We start from the raw sequence: 20,072 nt of genomic DNA, 5'->3' as shown, positions 1-20,072 counted from the left end.
CGCGCACAGACACAGATGTCTAGGATCGGAACTAAAACCCAAGCAGAACATTCTAACGCCAAGGACAAAGGAAGAACACAATCTCCTAGGATTCCTCTCTGACCATCATATCCTCTGTCAACTACCAGCAGGACAACCCCACTTCACACACAAGTCCCTATATAGTGCAGCATTTAGGGAACAGGGTGCCATTTTGGACAGTGTGTGGATTTATGTCACGTCAGAACCCTCAGCACTCTACTTGACCCGGAATTGCACAGGGGAAAACATCCTGGACTATTACAACCTCTTGCCGTTGTCAACCATCAACCATCAAAAAACGCCTGTTCAACATTTCTCCATTTAAAAAAACTTCTTTTTTTTTTTACGTCAACTGCCTGATGTTATGCCTGTTGTTTTTCCAAAAGACTATATACGACGTTGTTATGATATACAATCGCGTATGATATGATCCTATGTTTCCTGAAGGTTGTTTGAAGGTTTGTCATCTGCCTGCTGTTGGCACACAATGATAGTTTGGTGGTTAGGACTATGTCTCCCGTGTGTACTGTACTGTAGGCTGTATGAGTATAGGAGGAACTATATATTTAAACCCAGCTGTAAAGATAACTCCCTGCCAGGAAAACAACGCAAACTCCTTGTCCCATTTCGAGACAAAATGCATTCCTTTGTTAAGTCACAATTCCACTGACACCCTGGGTAGTCTGTTCAATTGTGCATTTGTGTTTCTCTTTCGTTGACTGCCGGTGTGTTCCTGACCTCTCTTCTCCTGCTTTGTGTAACAACGTCCTCTGCAGAAGGTGGGCTCGCTTACTTTCTCACGTCATCACTCAATTCCTGAGATCCTTGGCGTTATATGTTTAATGAAAAAACATATCTTTAAAATGGGGGAGACAAAAAAACCTTGGTTGTGAAGAGGGTTATTTGTACCTTGAAATGAAATCCGAGTCGAGAGAGACTGAGAAATGGTCTAATTATATTTGATTGATTCCTTCCATTGTGGAGTGTCCCTTTAAGGTCTGATAGCTGTCAATCAGCCTGTTACTATGGTGACTTTGAAGTGCCTGTTAGACTTGGACAGCTCGCACCAAACGGCATTTAACAACTAGAACCCCAGTTTGTTGTTCTTATAATGATTTTAGACACAAGGTGGATATACAGTATACTCTTATGTACACGTCATGTACACGGAAGTAACAAGTCGTCACCAACTCTTAGAAGCACGGAGAGAGAGAGCGAATGGTTTACCTTCTTTTGATACCAAGGAACTTTTTTCAGAGAAGTAAATTATTTGTATTTTTTTTATATATATAAATAAATGTTTATATCTGTTTGTTTTTTCTCTCGGATTGCAATGGTGCTGAACTAATAGTGCAGATTCTTCCCTAATTTTAAAAATAGCTTTTTACAAGGCTTTTAGGTAAGAGAGAAGGCTCTGTTTTTGCTATATTGGCAGTGGCACACAGTATTCTATATAAATGGCTATTGGTTAGGAGTCAGTCCCTGGCAGGTGCCTTAAAGATGAGCATGTCACTGTCATAAAAACACTGATTTGGCCGCTACCCCTGAGAGCCTCAATGAATGTGTAACACGCTCCCCCTCTATCTTCCCCATTCTCTCTCTCTCTTCCCCCTCTCTCTTCCCCCTCTCTCTCTCTTCCCCCTCTCGCTCTCTCTCTTCCCCCTCTCTCTCTCTCTTCCCCCTCTCCTCTCTCTCTTCCCCCTCTCGCTCTCTCTCCCCCCTCTCGCTCTCTCTCTTCCCCCCTCTCGCTCTCTCTTCCCCCTCTCGCTCTCTCTTCCCCCTCTCGCTCTCTCTTCCCCCTCTCGCTCTCTCTTCCCCCTCCCCCCCCTCTCGCTCTCTCTTCCCCCTCTCGCTCTCTCTTTCCCCCTCTCCCCTCTTTTCCCCCCTCTCGCTCTCTCTTTCCCCCTCTCGCTCTCTCTTTCCCCCTCTCGCTCTCTCTTTCCCCCTCTCGCTCTCTTCCCCCTCTCGCTCTCTCTTCCCCCCTCTCGCTCTCTCTTCCCCCTCTCGCTCTCTTCCCCCTTCGCTCTCCTTCCCCCTCTCGCTCTCTCTTTCCCCCTCTCGCTCTCTCTTTCCCCCTCTCGCTCTCTCTTTCCCCCTCTTCCCCCCCTCTCGCTCTCTCTTTCCCCCTCTCGCTCTCTCTTTTTCCCCTCTCTCTCTCTTTCCCCCTCTCGCTCTCTCTTCCCCCTCTCTCTCTCCCCCTCTCTCTCTCTTCTCCCCCTCTCTCTCCCCCCTCTCGCTCTACCCCCTCTTTCTCTCTCGCTCTACCCCCTCTTTCTTGCTCTCTAGCTCTTTCTTTCCCTCTCTCACCACTCCCCCCCTCTTTCTCTCGAGAAGCTAAGTTGAGAAGCTAAGTTAACATGCTCTTTTGTTTGTGTTGCTCTTCCGGTTCTAAGAACAGGGCATTATAGTAGAAGGCTTTAGTATTAAGTCTTTAAATGACCTTGTGGTTCAGACCCACAGTCTCCCCCAGGCCCAGCCATCCAACCACTGACGAGCATGATTTCCAGTCCACACAGGCAGACTAACTGGTCTGGTTCCTCCTGCCTTTGATAGAAGCTGCTGCCAAACTGTCCTCTGCTACCTCCCTGCCCTCCTCACAAACAGGACCTGGAAGAACTAAACGCAATACCTGGCCTACCTGCCCGAGGCCCACCATGTTTGCTGTGTTGTCGTCAATAAGGTCACTAGAGTGCCTTTCTAAAATGAAGTTGGTCTTGTTGAGCAGCAGCTCTTCTGACAACTGCGCTTGCCCAGTTACCTACAGTCCCCCGTGGTCCAGATAGACACAGACTGTGTACAGTCAAGTTGGTGTCAGGTTTATAGGCTTACTCTGCAAGGCATCTGCCGTCTCATTGTCATCAGAACATACTGAAGTGTTACACAGTATCAAAGACCCCTTTGCTCTTCTACTTTCCCAAAACAATTAACAGAGCACATGAAGTGAATGGAAAAGTGAAGTCCTTGAATTATGTCAATTTAAAGGGAACTGAAAATATGTGTTTCTTCTTAATACACTTCAGGTTTTTCTGTTTACAGGAAAGGTCTTTCCTCTTGTGTTTTTGAAGTGGTTTCGGTGTGATATAGCCGTTCTACCTGTCTGGCAGGCTCGTACGTCAGGCTCCTAACCGCTCAGGTAACAGTGGCTGGTCACACGGCAGGTAGCCAATGATAGGAGAGAGCCTTGGTACCTTCTAAAGCAACAGTCCAATTAGAGAGCGGTACTGCTAGGCACGAGAGGGCAATGCCACTGTACCTTACCTTTGACATTGTTCATCTGTCCTAAAGCAGACTGTGTTGTGTTATCTCCCCGTCCACTGTCCCAATGACTGGCAATATGTACATGAATTCTTAGCTTATGCTGTTAATAATATTAGCTAAATTATTACTGAAAGATTGCATTGTATATTCGCTTGATATATTTTCTTTCTTTTTAATACATTGACCCTTGGGAAAAGAAGAATGTAATGGCTGAAAACGAAACAGCAAAAAGAATCACGCGTATTGTAACTTGAAAAGAATACATTGAGGTATAATTTGTACTCTTTCTATCCTCGCGTAGAGAATACAGCTGAATGACTACAGTAGCGCTGAGCTGACTGTTGAAGTATGTAGCGCTCTCCCCTTTCTAGAGACAAGTGAACATTTATTTGTACATACTCGTTTTGAAAAAGGAAATGAAAGGAAGAGAAAAATAAATTAAAAGTGATTTTGAGTGGATTTTTAGGGGGTTTTGGGGGGGGGGGTCGGGGGGGTTCCAACGATGTAGCCCGTTCAGCTGAGATCTCATTGCCTCCTGTTTGTCATATAGTTCACAAATAAATGTTTGTTTGAAAAAATATATATATATATCTATATTTTTTGTTATATTCTTGAAATAACACTACAATATATTAGTTGTGGGTTTGGTATTTGTGAGGGAGAGAAATTGCAGTCTCTCTCTCTCTGTGTTCTTTCTCTCTCTCTCTCTCTCTCTCTTTACTTTCTTTCACTCTGTCTTTCTCTACAGCCCAGCTGTCCCTGTACGCATTCTCTGAGCTGACTGGGCAGCTGCAGAGAGAAATGATCAAACGCCGGGAAGGCATAGAGAAAGAGAGAGAAGAGGGGAGGGAGAGAAGCCGGAGGAGGAGAAGGTAGAGGGGGGGGATACATTGAGGAGTGAGAGGAACGAGAGAGAAATTGCTGAGAGAGAGAGAAAGAGAGAGAGGTTTTCTGCAGTGAATATGCAACATGGTTCTCGGCTGTGTGTCCATCACATACAGTAGCGTCTTGTTGTTTGTGTCCTCTAGTGTTCTAATGTACTGAAATAGACACGAGAGTCTGCCTGTGGCCGCCACTGTGTCTGTCTCACACAGGCTGCTGCTCTCTGTCCTCTGATTAGTTACACTTGACTGTGATGTCATCAGAGGGTAACTGACGTTCGGGGGTTATGGGGGAGGGGGAGGGGGAGGGGTCAGAGGGGCGGCGCACGATCCTGTTGGCTACACGTTCTTGGAAACATCTGGGATTTGAGTTTCTTTTTTCTCTCTTTCTCTCCGCCTGTCTTCCTTTTAAAACAAAACAAGTGTGGGTTTGAATGTCGCCGGCCGGCCGACTGGCTGGTGGACAGACAGGAAATGACCTCACCACAGCGACATTTAAAAACAAAGCAAGTCTTCCTGTTTGGGTAGAGGTGACACTATCATCAGAGGGTGAAATAAATCACGGTGGCATTATGTAATGGAGCAGCTCTTTTAAAATGGCTACACAGTTCATGACCATTAGGTGTCCTAGGGGACTGGGTTCACATCTTATGTAACACAAGTTAGATGTTTATAGTCTTTATATTTAGAACTTGTCAAGGGAGTTAAAATTTAGCACAAATATACCCTATGAGATGAATCACAAAAATAGATAAGTCCATTATTATCTAATGTTTAATTTTAGACTTTAATTTTGGTCAGTGAAGCATCCCCAGTCATGGAGAGACTGTCACCTTTCAAATGCTCTTCAAATTCATCAAAGTAAAGTGAGATACACATACCAGAGAGACAGAAAGCAGAGAGGGATTTGAAATAAGAAAAAGTGCTATATAACTATATAATAAAAGATGTATAAAGAGAGGGAGTGAGAAAAAGAGGGAAGTCTGCCCCGAGTGTTGCCAGAGGGACTCCTCCCACAGCACCAAGCTGCCTGGCAGGCCCATAATGCATTTCATTTCACACTTGGGTGCATTCCAACGGACCTGGCACCGCCCTCGCCGTGCACACGCAGACACATGCGTGCCCGCAAACAAACACACACACACACATACGCACACATGGGAGCACGCACGCACACACACACACTTAACTCATCAGTCCAGGACATGTGTCAACCACTTTACAGTAGTTAAAAGCTCAGTGCGTTCAAAAATGTGATTTCCTTTGTTTTATATATACTTCCACACTATGAGGTTGGAATAATGCTGTGACATTTAGAAAATTATGATAATGCCATTTTAGTGCCAGAGTTGTTTGAAAAGACAGACCTGTTTTGATGGGATTCAGTTTTGGCCTGCTGGGTGACATCACCAGGCGGTAAAATGGTTAATAGACAAATAAGAAGAGCCAATAACAGCTAGGACCCGATTCCCACTATGAGATATGAAGGAGAATCTGAAGAGCGCAGTGGCGAAAGGGATTTCTAGGCGGCAATCTTGATCCTCAGCTCAAACTGATCGCAAAAAAGTCACAGTAGCCACTAGCCAGTAAGCACAAACTACTCAACAATGACAAGCTTTTCTTCTGAAACATATTACACTAATGGATAATTCAACCAAACCATGTTACACTCTTGAATAATGCATCAATGTACATGCATGTGCAGACAAAGGGTTTATTTTCTCGTCTGTAGGCCACGCTCATTACCTTTTAGCTTCAAGACAAAAGCCCAAAGTTGCTAACAGCATGTCTTCATCAAGTTCCATTAGCTGAACAAAAATTAATGATTGACCCTCTCATACGAATATAAAAGTACAGTAGGCTTGCCTTACAACATTACAATACACCAGGTTACATTTTGATCAATTCAAAAATAAAAGGAGAGCCTGCACTCTCTAGGTGCTCAGATGCAAAAAATATTTATGTCCAACGTTTCGACAGAAAAGCTGTCTTCATCAGGGTATAATGACAAAAACCGAGGGATGACTCATTTATATCGTGCTAAAAGACACACAGGTGTCTGTAATCATGGCCGGGTGTGGCCTGATATCATTGAATAATTCTCATATATTAAAATAGCATACATGTATGCTATTTTAATACATTAGAATTAACCAATGATACCAATGACAATGACCTGCAGACACTAGACCCTCCACGGAATGAGTTTGACACCCCTGGCCTACACGATGCAACCCTGCGTACAGCGAGCTCAGCCCTGTCAGTTTTATTGCCTAATCGCAGTTGTTGTGTCTTTGTCTGTGTAAAGGGTTTTTAAAGTTTTCATCCTCCCTAGTGCCAGGAGATTTAAAACCATATGACCTGATTAGAAAAATAATCTGGTCCCTTCTTAGCCCATATAAAACTGTATTTAACATGTGATTTATTACCATGTCATATCCTACATTTAGGTTAAGGAAATAACCTCGGCTAATACCAGATCAGGAAAGACTCTGTGCCCCTGTCACGCCCTGACCTGAGTATTCTTTGTTTTCTTTATTGTTTTGGTTGGGTCAGGGTGTGTCATGGGTGATGTATGTGTTTTTGTACTGTCTAGAGGTTTTGTAGGTTTATGGGGTTGTTTATCATCTAGGTGTTTATATATGTCTATGGTTGCCTAGATTGGTTCTCAATTAGAGGCAGGTGTTTATCGTTGTCTCTGATTGGGAACCATATTTAGGCAGCCATCTTCTTTGGGTATTTCGTTGGTTATTATCTATGTCTATGTCTAGTTGCCTGTGTCTGCACGTTTGTAGTATAGCTTCACGTTCGTTTAGTGTCTGTCTTCATTAAAATGTAACATGTATTCAATTCACGCTGCGCCTTGGTCTTCTCACTACGACGAACGTGACAGCCCCAGGAAGACTATTTTCCTCCACCACCTGTAGTGCCACCTCTGAAATCACCACACATTGTTACAAGTGAAAAAACATGTCCCATTAGTATGATCTACATTGGTGGTAGGCATGGGCTTCCGTAGTTTTACCAGGCTCAGTGCAGCTGGCAGCTACTGCAAAAAAACACCCAAATGTTACAAGCTGTTACTGCAATTTCAGGTAAAACCTCAATAAAACAACCCAGTGGGGGGACTGTCTGAATCAACGTTGTTTCTGCGTCATTTCAACAACAACAAAATCAAATTTGATGACATTTAGTCAACGTGGAGAACTGATTGGACTTGCAAAAACTCGTCAACATAAGGAAATGTCTGCTTCTTCTCCCCACCCATCTTCATAAATCCAATGACATGGTGACATTTGTTGTTGATTTGAAGTTGAATTCACATGAAACAAAACTAGACATTTGGAAAATGTCTATACATTTCAGCTGTTTCAAAAAGATTGCTCTGCTGTTAGCCTTTATACTGCAGGAGTGTTGGCTCAGCAAGACAGCTCTGTTTACACTGCCCTGCTTCAAGAGGGGCAACTGTCGGCCGAGTGTCGGAGGTAGTGGTCGAGAAGGAGCAAGTATGCAAGTTTACATTTGAGCAATATGTGTAGCCGGTGGTATTTTTTTTTACGAAAAGTGTAAAGCGGCTCTCGTTTTCAGTTTTCCTCCTCCCCATTCAGACCACTCTCAGACAGTTGTAGTTAAATTCCGCTTGAGAAATTGCTCCTCTAAGAAGCTATTTTTTTCTTATTTTTTAACCATTTTAATTTAAAACAATCCCTGTAATGAATTGTTTCCCAGAAATTATTTAATAGAGAAAAAAAATGTCTTTAATATCTCCTCACCTCTGTCCTATCTCCCCAGTACCTGTCTCCCCAGTACCCGTCTCCCGGTACCCGTCTCCCATGCACAAATCATTCAAATCCAGACGGAAAATATTTACACAAGAAGCAGCCTAATATCACAGTCAAACTCTAGTCATTTAGAAAGTTCACCATTCTCTTACTCACTGCGTTGATGCTCTTATACTGTACAATAGAGAACATTATAGAACAAAATAAAGTGGCCGTGTCGGGAGGTCAATGTGGAGAAGCGAGGGAGATCATCGTAAGAAAGATTATCGCAGGTAATGAATAAGGTGGACTTAAATGAAAGACAATTTAGCCCAAGGACTTTACACGGATCCATGCATAGATTTACAGACGTCTGTAAGCACCAACGTTATGTTCTGCCTGCTGCTGTTGTTACTGCCGTGTCAGGAGATCTGTAGGGTCAGGGACTCTGGGCTGAGATACACAACTGATGCCTGAGAGTGTCCTCAATATGTGTTGAAGTAGAGAGGGAGGGAAAGGGCTCATCTCAACCTGGCTCTCAGTCTCGTAAGTGCCATCGCTATGCTCTCCCATATCAGGGAAGATGAGGGTAGACAAAAACCAGCATGGATCGACTCCTTATCTCACTCACTAAGGGTTCCAAAAGGGTTCTATAGCTCTCCCCATAGGAGAACCCGATTTGGTTTTAGATAGCACCTTTTTTTTCCTGTACTCCTCCTCTTCCTCCACCCTCTCCTCCTTCCCAATAGGGAAGACACAGATCCTACCACCTTTAGGTTTCATTTCCACCCATTTATTGAGGAATTCCTGTATGTAAATATGGAAAATATAAATCATTTCTCAACCCCAAAGGAGGGGTGATCTTAAAAGTACCCTTCGAAGGGTGGCAGCTGGGTCACAATAAGCTCATTTTTTCAACATTTGTAGAGGAGGGGAAAGAGCGATAGAGAAAGGGGGAGTGATTGAGAGAAAGAGAGCGAGAGAGAGCGCGAGAGGGAGCGAGAGAGCGAGAGGGAGCGAGAGAGAGAGCGAGAGAGAGAGAAAGAGAGAAAGGGGGAGTGATTGAGAGAAAGAGAGCGAGAGAGAGCGAGAGAGGGAGCGAGCGAGAGAGGAAGAGAGAGAGAGAGCGAGAGATAGAGAGAGGGAGAGAGAGCGAGAGAGAGCGAGAGAGAGCGAGAGAGAGCGATATAGATTCAAGGCCCCGAGATCCCAAATCCCATAACCCTCCTCTGTTTAACCTTTTACTGCAGTGGGCTAAATCAAGGTCACATAGAGTGTTTCTTGGTAGTCAAACAAATCTACCTTGAAACAGAAGTATACACCTCACACACATATTTATGGGCTTATAAAAAGAAGACACCTGTACCATGTCAGATATAGAGTTGAAATGTATTCCATTTTGTGTTTGCATCACAATATTACATGTTATATACATCACAGAAGACTGAAATATATCAAAACCGTTTGTCATATAGAAACACGGGTTTTCGGCTGAGTTTTTGAAATAATGTTTATTAATGATGAACTTCTGAAGAATGTGAACAACATTCTACCCATGAGACCACTAGGTCCTTTGACGGCAGGAAAGGGCTGCGGCCTGCTCCGAGAAAAACGCCTGCATAAGCAAAACTCAGACAGGGACCGCACACTGCACACTGCATAAACTGGGGGCCAAATCGAATCAAATGTTATTTGTCACATGCGCCGAATACAACAGTGAAATGCTTACTTACAAGCAATGCTTTAAAAAGTTAAGATTTCTTTTTTTTTAAAGAATTCATTAAAAAATAGATAAGTAAAAAATGGAAAATAGAAAATAAAAGTAACAAATAATTAAACAGCAGCAGTAAAATAACAAGCGAGGCTGTATACAGGGGGTACCGGTATAGAGTCAATGTGCGGGGGCCCCGGTTAGTTGAGGTAATTGAGGTAATATACATGTAGGTAGAGTTAAAGTGACTATGCATAGATAATAAACAGAGAGTAGCAGCAGCGTAAAAGAGGTGTCTGCGTAGCCCTTTGATTAGGGGGGCCAAATCCCCCTCACACCAACCAGTGGGGTGAGTGGCTCCTGGACAGGGGTTAACTTTTTAACTACCCCCTCCTCTCTATTTCCCATGCATAAGGCACAGGCCCACTATACTATGCAGGAACACTGTAATGGTCTGATTGGCTGTGATAAAGCAGCAATGCAATGAGTAGGCTTTGGAAATAGGCATGTGACCATCAAGACTGCGTTAATACATGTCCCCTGCCGAACTTGTCACAATCAGATATCAATCAATATGTGCAACCAATGGAACAGCTCATCTGAGCAATTCTTCAATGGTTTTCTTCCATGTCATACTATGGTGATAAGTGGCTCGTGTATATTCTACTTATGTGTATTGGTGTCTGGGGTAAACTTTCCCATCCATATAGTGTGGAGCTCCATGTCCAGTCTGGCCACTCTCCGTCTTCAGGGCCCGTATTCATAAAGGGTCTCAGGGTAGGAGCGCTGATCTAGGATCAGCCCCGCTGGCCCCCGTCTATGTAATCACATTCATTACAACCTAAAATGTCAAACTGATCCTAGATCAGCACTCCTATTGCTTGTGTCTATCCCTGGGTCAGTCAAGCCACTGTGATGACTGTCCCAGATTGGATCGTATACGGACATGAAAAGGGCCTGGACCGGATCCCACACAAAAGCAGGATGCAGGCAATGGGCCTCCTTCAATTAAAAGTGAAATTGAGCGCAATGCCAGGAAATCAAACTCCTTTCTCTCAGGCTTGCCCTCACATACTGAAGAAAAACAAATCTGAAAAACAGAGGTGTTTGTTGGCTGGTTTCAGGCTGTGGCCATCTAAACCGAGGAAGGGTGTGTGTTTCCCTCCACTGATAACGCAGATGAAAACAGACTCAGGAACCGTGGCAACTCCAAATCACAACCACAATAATGGAGAAAGGGACCAGTGCGAGTCAAAGTGGAGACAGAGAGAGAGACAGAGAGAGAGAGACAGAGACAGAGACACAGAGGGAGAGACAGAGAGAGACAGAGACACAGAGGGAGAGACAGAGAGAGACAGAGACACAGAGGGAGAGACAGAGAGAGACAGAGACACAGAGAGAGACAGAGAGAGAGAGAGAGACAGAGAGAGAGACAGAGAGACAGAGAGACAGAGAGAGAGACACAGAGAGACAGAGAGAGAGACAGACACAGAGAGAGACAGAGAGAGACACAGAGAGACACAGAGACAGAGAGAGAGACAGAGAGAGACAGAGACAGAGAGAGAGACAGAGAGAGACACAGAGAGAGAGACAGAGAGAGACAGAGAGAGAGAGAGAGAGAGAGAGACACACAGAGAGAGAGAGAGACACACAGAGAGAGAGAGATACAGAGGGACACAGAGAGACACACAGAGAGACACAGAGAGACAGAGAGAGACACAGAGACAGAGAGAGACACAGAGAGAGACACAGAGAGATACAGAGGGACACAGAGGGACACAGAGAGAGAGACACAGAGAGAGAGAGACCCACAGAGAGACAGAGAGACAGAAAGAGAGACAGAAAGAGAGAGACAGAAAGAGAGAGACAGAAAGAGACAGAAAGAGACAGAAAGAGAGACAGAAAGAGAGAGACAGAGAGAGACAGAGAGAGACAGAGAGAGACAGAGAGAGACACAGAGAGAGACAGAGAGAGAGAGAGAGAGAGAGAGAGAGAGAGAGAGACAGAGAGAGAGAGAGAGAGAGAGACAGAGAGAGAGAGAGAGAGAGAGAGAGAGAGAGAGAGAGAGAGAGAGAGAGACACAGAGAGAGAGAGAGAGAGAGAGAGACACAGAGAGAGAGAGAGAGAGACAGAGAGAGAGGCAGAGAGAGACACAGAGAGAGAGAGAGAGACAGAAAGAGAGAGACAGAAAGAGAGAGACAGAGTAGGAGTCAATGTGAACTTGGCTGATGTGCACTCACTGGTGTGCAGTAGCCTAGAGCTCCCTAATCAGATAACCATACAGACGTGTTGTACCAGAATGGAAGACAACAGTAAACACACAAAAACAACAAGAGCCACTGAGATAAAAATGTCTTGCATTTTTACATAACTCCTGTGCTATATTGTATGCTATAAACTAGGTGGTTCGAGCCCTGAATGCTGATTGGCTGAAAGCCGTGGTATATCAGACCGTATATGCAGTGGCGGTTCTAGCTTGTATGGCTCCCTGGGCGAAAATATATATATTTTGTGCTGGTGCCCTGTACCGCCCCCGGCAAGATGCCGCCCCGTCGGCTTCCCATGTCACCTATGCCAAAATCCGCCACTGCATATACGACAGGTATGATGAAACATTTATTTTTACTGCTCTAATTAGGTTGGTAAACTGTTTCTAATAGCAATACGGCACCTCTGAGGTTTGTGATATATGGCCAATATACCACGGCTAAGGGCTGTGTCCAGGCACTCTGCGTTGTGTCGCGTGTAAGAATAACCCTTAGCCGTGGTATATTGGCCATATACCACACCTCCTTAGGCCTTATTGCTTAATTGTTTGGATGCTTCAGGACACGAGCCGAGTCATGGCACCGTACTATGCTTGGTGAGGGACGTCTGCAGGTCTAAGGGATAGCAGATGAGCCGATGATGCAGGCCAGGACACATTAGTGAGATGCTTTCAAGTGATTAGCCAGACCAGGGACTCTGTATTTACATTTCAGCTCTTTAAAACACCACCTAGAGCCAGATTCCTCGTTCTCTTTCACTGTGCCACTTCTGTCACTGACCTTAGAGAGAGAGAGAGAGAGAGAGAGAGAGAGAGAGAGAGAGAGATACACGAGAGAGGATGAGAGAGAGATACACGAGAGAGGGTGAGAGAGAGAGCGCAAGAGAGAGAGAGAGAAAGAGAAAGAGAGATAAAGAGAGAGAGAGAAAGAGAGAAAGAGAGAGAGAGAGAGAGAGAGAGGGTTAGAGCGAGAAAGAGCGACTTTCTTCTATTTGTGTGGACCAATGGGAGTGCTGTGTGTCCCAGAGGACACCATTGGGGACTGAGTGATTTGTCATGAAGACTGGCACCCTGCTCATTCCTCTTGCCCTTTTCTGTCTCTGCCTGGCTCCTCAAATTCAATGTGGTCAGTAAAACTGTCAGAGCACTGCCTCTCTCTCTCTCTGTCTCTTTCTCACGGTCTCTGTCTCCCTCTTCTCTTTCTCACTCTCCCTCCCCCTCTCTCTCCCTCTTTCACACCCCCCTCTCTCTGTCTCTTTCTCACTCTCTTTCTCACGGTCTCTGTCTCCCTCTTCTTTCTCACTCCCCCCTCTCTCTATGTCTCTTTCTCACTCTCCCCCTCTCTCTCTCTGTCTGTCTCTTTCTCACTCCCCCCTCTCTCCCTGGCCAGCCTAGTGTGCGCAAGAGGAGTACAAAACAACGGAGTACTATCACACAAGCGCCACTACCGATATCAACAACACCAACCTCGCCATTTCCTCAGTAACAGACAACATAATGTATACTTTCTGCAACAGTTGCAACAGTGTAAATACATGTCGTTCATTGGGATGTTCTTTTAATAGCACGGTTACCTACGTAAGACCGTTGCCACAGATTGCACCTAACGTGGATGCATCTCCTCGTCAGTCAGAGGATGCCTGTACTGTGGTAATGTGATGTACACTATGTAACGACCTGAAACTATGCCTCACGGCCACAGACATTTTAGCACCCGATGGAAGCTCTGTTTGAATAATCCATTAAGTGCTATTGGTAACCATCCCCCAGGCAGGCAGGCAGGCTCACTCCTCCTCCCTCATATAAACCCAGTACGGTTAGGTGTGCCAGGCCATGTTTGTACGCTATTAGACCTTAGTGAATAATGAGCAGCTATGCTGACACCACAAAACTGCTGAGGCCACAACCTGACACAGACGTTTTCAAATGAGAGAACGTTTGCTCAGCTTTATAAGTAATCATACCAATATTGCGGTTGCGTGTGTGTGTGTGTGTGTGTATTAGGTCTCCTGTAAAGCTATCTTTGTGCTGCATGCCTGGCCTTCAACAGAGCCAGTACAGTATCTCTCTGCGCTCATTAACCCTCAGTGATGCAGCAGTAGAAATCCACTATACACACTTAAACCTCAATCCACAGCCATAATTACAGAAAGATGAGCTTTCTCTCTTTCCGTCTTACACATATTGAGCAGCTCTGCGTGAGCCACTCACGAACACACACACATACACACACATACACACACAGACTGACTTTACGCAGTATATGCTTGGATAGCTGTGTGTGCATGTGAAAATGTGTGTCTCTTACTGTGTGTGTACATTTATATGGGTTTTAGTAAGCCTTTGAAGATCACACTAACCACATACCAAGACCAGGAGTTTTACTGTTTTCACATCGATAGTCCAACCGTTTAAAGTTGTCACCAAGCAGAGCCCCAGGACTGTAAAGACGCTGACACGAACACACACACACGAACCCCCCCTCCCTCTCAAAACGCACATACACACACACCCTGAGACTGTCAAACACACCAAGCAAAAGCCCAACAATGCCCACCAAAAACAATGTCTCTCTGTACATAACAGAGCCCACTGTCTGCGAACTGTTTCACATCGCCACCATGTTTAAGCTCAATGTAGAATCTCAGTCGTCTATTTATAAAAGAGGTATTTATAAAGACAGTCTAGCTGGGTCTGTGACTGAGGAACAGTATATGCTAAAAGATCTGCCAGGTGGTCCAATATTTTATTAATGTCAGGCTCGATCCGGACACATTTACAGATGTAGAATCTTAATTTTTGCCAGTTTTCTACAGCAGGAAAATAATCCTGCAGCAACAGGAAATGTGAATGATCATGTTGATTATCATTGGTGGACATTTCTGTAGGGGTTGATCGATTCTTTGTAAGGGAAAATCAAGCCTGAAATTTCAAAGTGAAAATTACAAGCTTAAGAAGCCTTGTCAAACGTCAAACACACTACATGTTTAATATGTCCTACACTGCGGGAAAGCTCTCCTGCAACAGGGTGGTCAAATTAAGATCCTACATCTGTCGAGTTAAACAGAACAAGAGAAGAGAACACTTTCAAAAGGTGAGGGTGATCAAGATTTTATGAACACCATCACAAACTTTGGGATGGGCAATGTCCCCATATAGCCTAGGTTCTCATTCTCATATGAAGTATGGTTGGGTGGTAGAGTTCTCAGCTCTGTGCACAGTGGTGGATGTGAATCAATGGTGCCCCTTTAGAGTAAACAGAGCGGGAGGAGAAAAGTTAAATAGAGGCCCCGGCTGAGGGGGAAAGAGAGGGGCCGGTTGGGACCGGGAGGGAGGTGGGGGGGGAGGGCTTTTGTCATCTTCCAGGAACATAAACAAATGCTCCCCTCTTCAGCATTCCACACACACACACACACACACACACAAATAAAGTGTCCACACACTACACACAAACCCCATAATGACAAAGCAAAAGTTTTTTTTTTAAATGTGTGCACATTTAAAAATACATTATTTACATAAGTATTCAGACCCTTTGCTATGAGACTCAAAATTGAGCTTAGGTGCATCCCGTTTCCATTGATCATCTTTGAGATGTTTCTACAACTTGATTGGAGTCCTGTGGTAAATGCAATTGATTGGACATGATTTGAAAAGGCATATACATGTCTATATAAGGTCCCACAGTTGACAGTGCATGTCAGAGCAAAAACCAAGCCATGAGGTTGAAGGAATTGTCCGTAGAGCTCAGAAACAGAAACAACTCTTTGGCCTGAATGCCAAGTGTCACGTCTGGAGGAAACCAGGCACCACTCCTCACCTGGCCAATACCATCCCTGAGGTAAAGCATGGTGGTGGCAGCATCATGCTGTGAGGATGTTTTTCAGCGGCAGGGACTGGGAGACTAGTCGGGATCGAGGGGAAAGATGAACAGAGAAAAGTACAGAGAGATCCTTGATGAAAACCTGCTCCAGAGCGCTCAGGACCTCAGACTGGGGCATAGGTTCACCTTCCAACAGGGCAACAACCCTAAGCACAGAGCCAAGACAACGCAGGAGTGGCTTCGGGACAAGTCTCTGAATGTCGAGTGGCCCAGCCAGAGCCCAGACTTGAACCCGATAGAACATCTCTGGGGAGACCTGAAAATAGCTGTGCAGCAATGCTCACCATCCAACCTTACAGAGCTTGAGAGGATCTGCAGAGAAGAATGGGAGGAACTCCCCAAATACAGGTGCCAAGCTTGTAGTGTCATACCCAAGAAGAAACAAGGCTGTAATCGCTGCCAAAGGTGCTTTAACAAAGTACTGAGTAAAGGGTCTGCATTCTTATGTAAATGTCATATTTCAGTTTTTACTCTGCAAAAAAGTCTCAAAAAATGTTTTTGCTTTGTCATTATGGGGTATTGTGAGTAGATTGACGAGAGAAAAAAAATGATTTAATTAGTAGCAAACGTAGCAAAATGTGGAAAAAGTCAAGGGGTCTGAATACTTTCTGAAAGCCCTGTAGATTACAGGATGTACGCACTATGTAGATAATACACACTAACAATCTTTACCACACACATAATAACTCTCACACATTTCTACATGATTCCAAACACTAATCCCAACAACACTATTTAATGTCTCCAGAGTTCCACTCTTCTATCCCTCAATCTCTCCAGCCGGGAAAATCCTGTACTGAAGCACTATTGGCTCTGACCTCCGACCTCCAACCTCGGAGCAACCCTCCTCCACGGGGCAGAGCGTGGTAGGGCCACGGCCTCCCAGTCACCTCACAGACCCGGCTCGTCAGAAACCCGCTGAACACAGACACAACCGTGGCCTCCCGCACGAACCGTGAACGCTCTAAGCACGTATATGAACACCAGCAGCACAAACACATGCATATGCGCATACACACACGGGGTGTGCACGGTTACACACGCACACATGCATATACACACACGGGGTGTGCACGGTTACATACACACATGAGTACTGAAGTACTGAATGAACGGTGCCTTATCGAATTCAGAGTGCCGCAGTCAGCAATTATACTGTAGATACGAACCAGTAGGATTCTAAACTGGAGCTTATCACTATAGTATCACGGCAACCCCTCACAAAGCACTGTGTGCATCTCAAATGGCACCCTATTCCTTAGTGCACTACGTGTGACCAGGGCCCATATATAGGGAACAGGGTGGCATTCGAGACACAATTCTATCCCTCCATCAGCCTCCTCCACAGATGGCTGAATAAAGAGAGGAGGCATATCGGTATCTGGATGATGAACACCCCCGCCACGTCTGTGCTGAAATGAAAGCCTTCCATCGTCTCGTGCGTTATCGGATTCATCATATTATTATTCTGGGGGACTCTGGGTAGTGGGTGATCTAAAGCAGCACCTGTGTCTCCCCGTTCCTCTCTGCTCCACTCTGACTGTGTCTCGATGTGTAAACACTGATAACACATTCAACTTGCACTGCCTCGCTCTAGTTCGCTGGAGTACTTATTTTACTGGATATACACCGTCCCTCATTATGGAACATGAATATGGAAGGGGGGGGGGGGCTCACGCACACTCTCTCTCAGATTGAGATGCACATGAGTCACGCACGCACGCACACTATGTAACAAGCTTTCTTATCAGCCCGTGGCCAGGTCTCCCCCACATCCATCCCGGGGTGGCTCTGTGTGAGTTACAGCTTGGAGGAGTGATGCTCTTTGGTCAATATGAGAGGGGACAACCAGAAGACCTTCCAGGAGTCTACCTCATGTAGCAGTTCAGCCGGGGGCCAACCCAGGAGGCAGTCTGGCTCAGAGAACAGCAGACAGGGCCCTCTACTGTTGTCGTTGTTGTCCTGGTGTGCGTGCATGCGTGTGAGAGCTTTGTTCCAGAGCCTCTGTTCTTATAAAAGCTTCTCTCCTCTCCTTCACACTGTGATCTCCCTCATGAGAGAGAGAGAGAGACCTTTATTGGGTCTGGGAACCCACAACACAATATACACTCAAACTCTGAATACCCCATATTCATAAACAGCCCAATGCTATTAACCAGTTGGTAATAGGTAAACTCAACCCTCAGTCTGGCTGCCAACATCCCCTCCAGCATGCCCACCACGTCCACAGACCCCTGTCCCCAAATACTGTTCTTTCGGGTCTTCCAAATTGCTAATTTAGCTGCCCCTGACACAAAGTTAAGAGAACAACCCCCCTTCTACTAAACCTGTACTTTGGCCCAAATATAAACAGTTGGGAAGAGAAAACCTCCCCCAGAGCTGAGAACCAGCTAGTGTTCAGGTCAATCATCCCGACCAACCTGGGACACTGTAAGAACAGATGTGCCAGAGTTTCAGTCTCGGCACAGAATGGACACCCTTCCCCATCTGTAGGATCCAGGTGTACCAGTAACAGAAAGGACACTGTTCCCCAACTGTAGGATCCAGCTGTACCAGATGCAGAATGGACACCCTTCCCCAACTGTAGGATCCAGGTGTACAAGATGCAGAATGGACACCCTTCCCCAACTGTAGGATCCAGGTGTACCAGATGCAGAATGGACACCCTTCCCCAACTGTAGGATCCAGGTGTACAAGATGCAGAATGGACACCCTTCCCCAACTGTAGGATCCAGGTGTGCCAGATGTAGAATGGACACCCTTCCCCAACTGTAGGATCCAGGTGTACAAGATGCAGAATGGACACCCTTCCCCAACTGTAGGATCCAGGTGTACCAGATGCAGAATGGACACCCTTCCCCAACTGTAGGATCCAGGTGTGCCAGATGCATATTGGTGGCTATAGCTTCATGTATTATCCTCCATTGGAGGTCAGCTGTCCTCTTTTCAATAGGCCGTTTGTATAATGATCGCCAACAGCCTTTTGGGGAGGCACCTGGACCAAACACACCCGCCCACCTCGTCAATTTGACCCCGTCCAGTGAAGAAGCCCTGGACACTTTAAACACATATAATGTACATGGCCTTCTTTCCCACCGCCGTGTACTCCCCGAACTCCGAGGTAATCGAAGGAAAGCAGCATCCTCCTCGGATGCCCCCGCCACAGCATTAACATTCAGTGCAGGGAACACATAATCCAGACCCTCCGTCCACCGATCAGAATTGGAAGTGTCAGTCACCTACTGCAGATGAAGTACTGGCAAGGAAACACAGACCTCAGCTACAACCTTCCTCAGTAGGCAAGATGATTGGACCCCCGGTCTCTCTCCCAGCGCCTCCAACGATCTGCTCCTGCTCCGCATCAGATGACCCAGCTTGGTACACCCCACACCTAACAGGCATGAACGTAGGCTGGCTGAAGCCACAGCACGGGGCTGGATGTCAGTGTTATAAAACAGAGGCTCTTCAAAAAGCCACATCCCTGGTGGCGTGCCAGGCTTTATGGGACATGTCAAAAACTCTCCAAGCCCGCATAACAGACTCATAGAATGGAGTCAGGCCAGACAAATCATCCCCCTCTAGCTTTAAGAGGAAAAGGTGCTTGTGTAAGGCCAAACAGCCCGCTCTCCTCATCAATGTGTCGGCTGTATCCACACAGCTAGAACCGCCACTGTAGAACATGCTTCTGAAGCTCTTCTATCAGACCACAGGGTAGAGGCGGCTAGGTTATTGGCTACCAGCACCTTTCCCCTAAAAGACAGCTGGGGTTGCTCCCAGTGATTCACTCTTTTCCCAATTGACACTAGCTGAGGAGGCCCCCTCATACACCTTTAAGCGTGAGAGAACCTCAACATCTTCAGCCCCTGTAATAAAAGCTGTCACGTCATCTGCATACGCAGACAGTACTATCGTAGGTCCCTTCATAACCCCTGGCACAGAGAAACCAGTCAGCCTCGCTCTTAAAAAATAAATTATTGGTTCAATTACCAGACAATATAACTGTCCTGAAATTGAGCATCCCTGCCTAATATCCTTTTGTACTGGGATGGGGCAGCTCAAACCACCCCCCACCTTCACCATACATGAGGCCCCCAGCATACAGTAAACTCATCCAAGCCAAAAAAAAACATCCTCAAACCCAAAGGCTTTCATTGTTTTGAACAAGTACTGGTGGTCCACACGGTCTAAAGCCTTCTCCTGATCCAAAGAAAGCAAACCCACATTCACATCAGACAGTTTACAAATGTCTAAAACATCTCTTGATCAACAACAGAGAGCTCAGGTACACAGT

Source organism: Oncorhynchus keta, chromosome 28 (genome assembly GCF_023373465.1).
Source record: "Oncorhynchus keta strain PuntledgeMale-10-30-2019 chromosome 28, Oket_V2, whole genome shotgun sequence".
In the NCBI taxonomy this organism is placed as follows: Eukaryota; Metazoa; Chordata; class Actinopteri; order Salmoniformes; family Salmonidae; genus Oncorhynchus; species Oncorhynchus keta.
Note: the sequence above shows the minus strand (reverse complement) of the source record.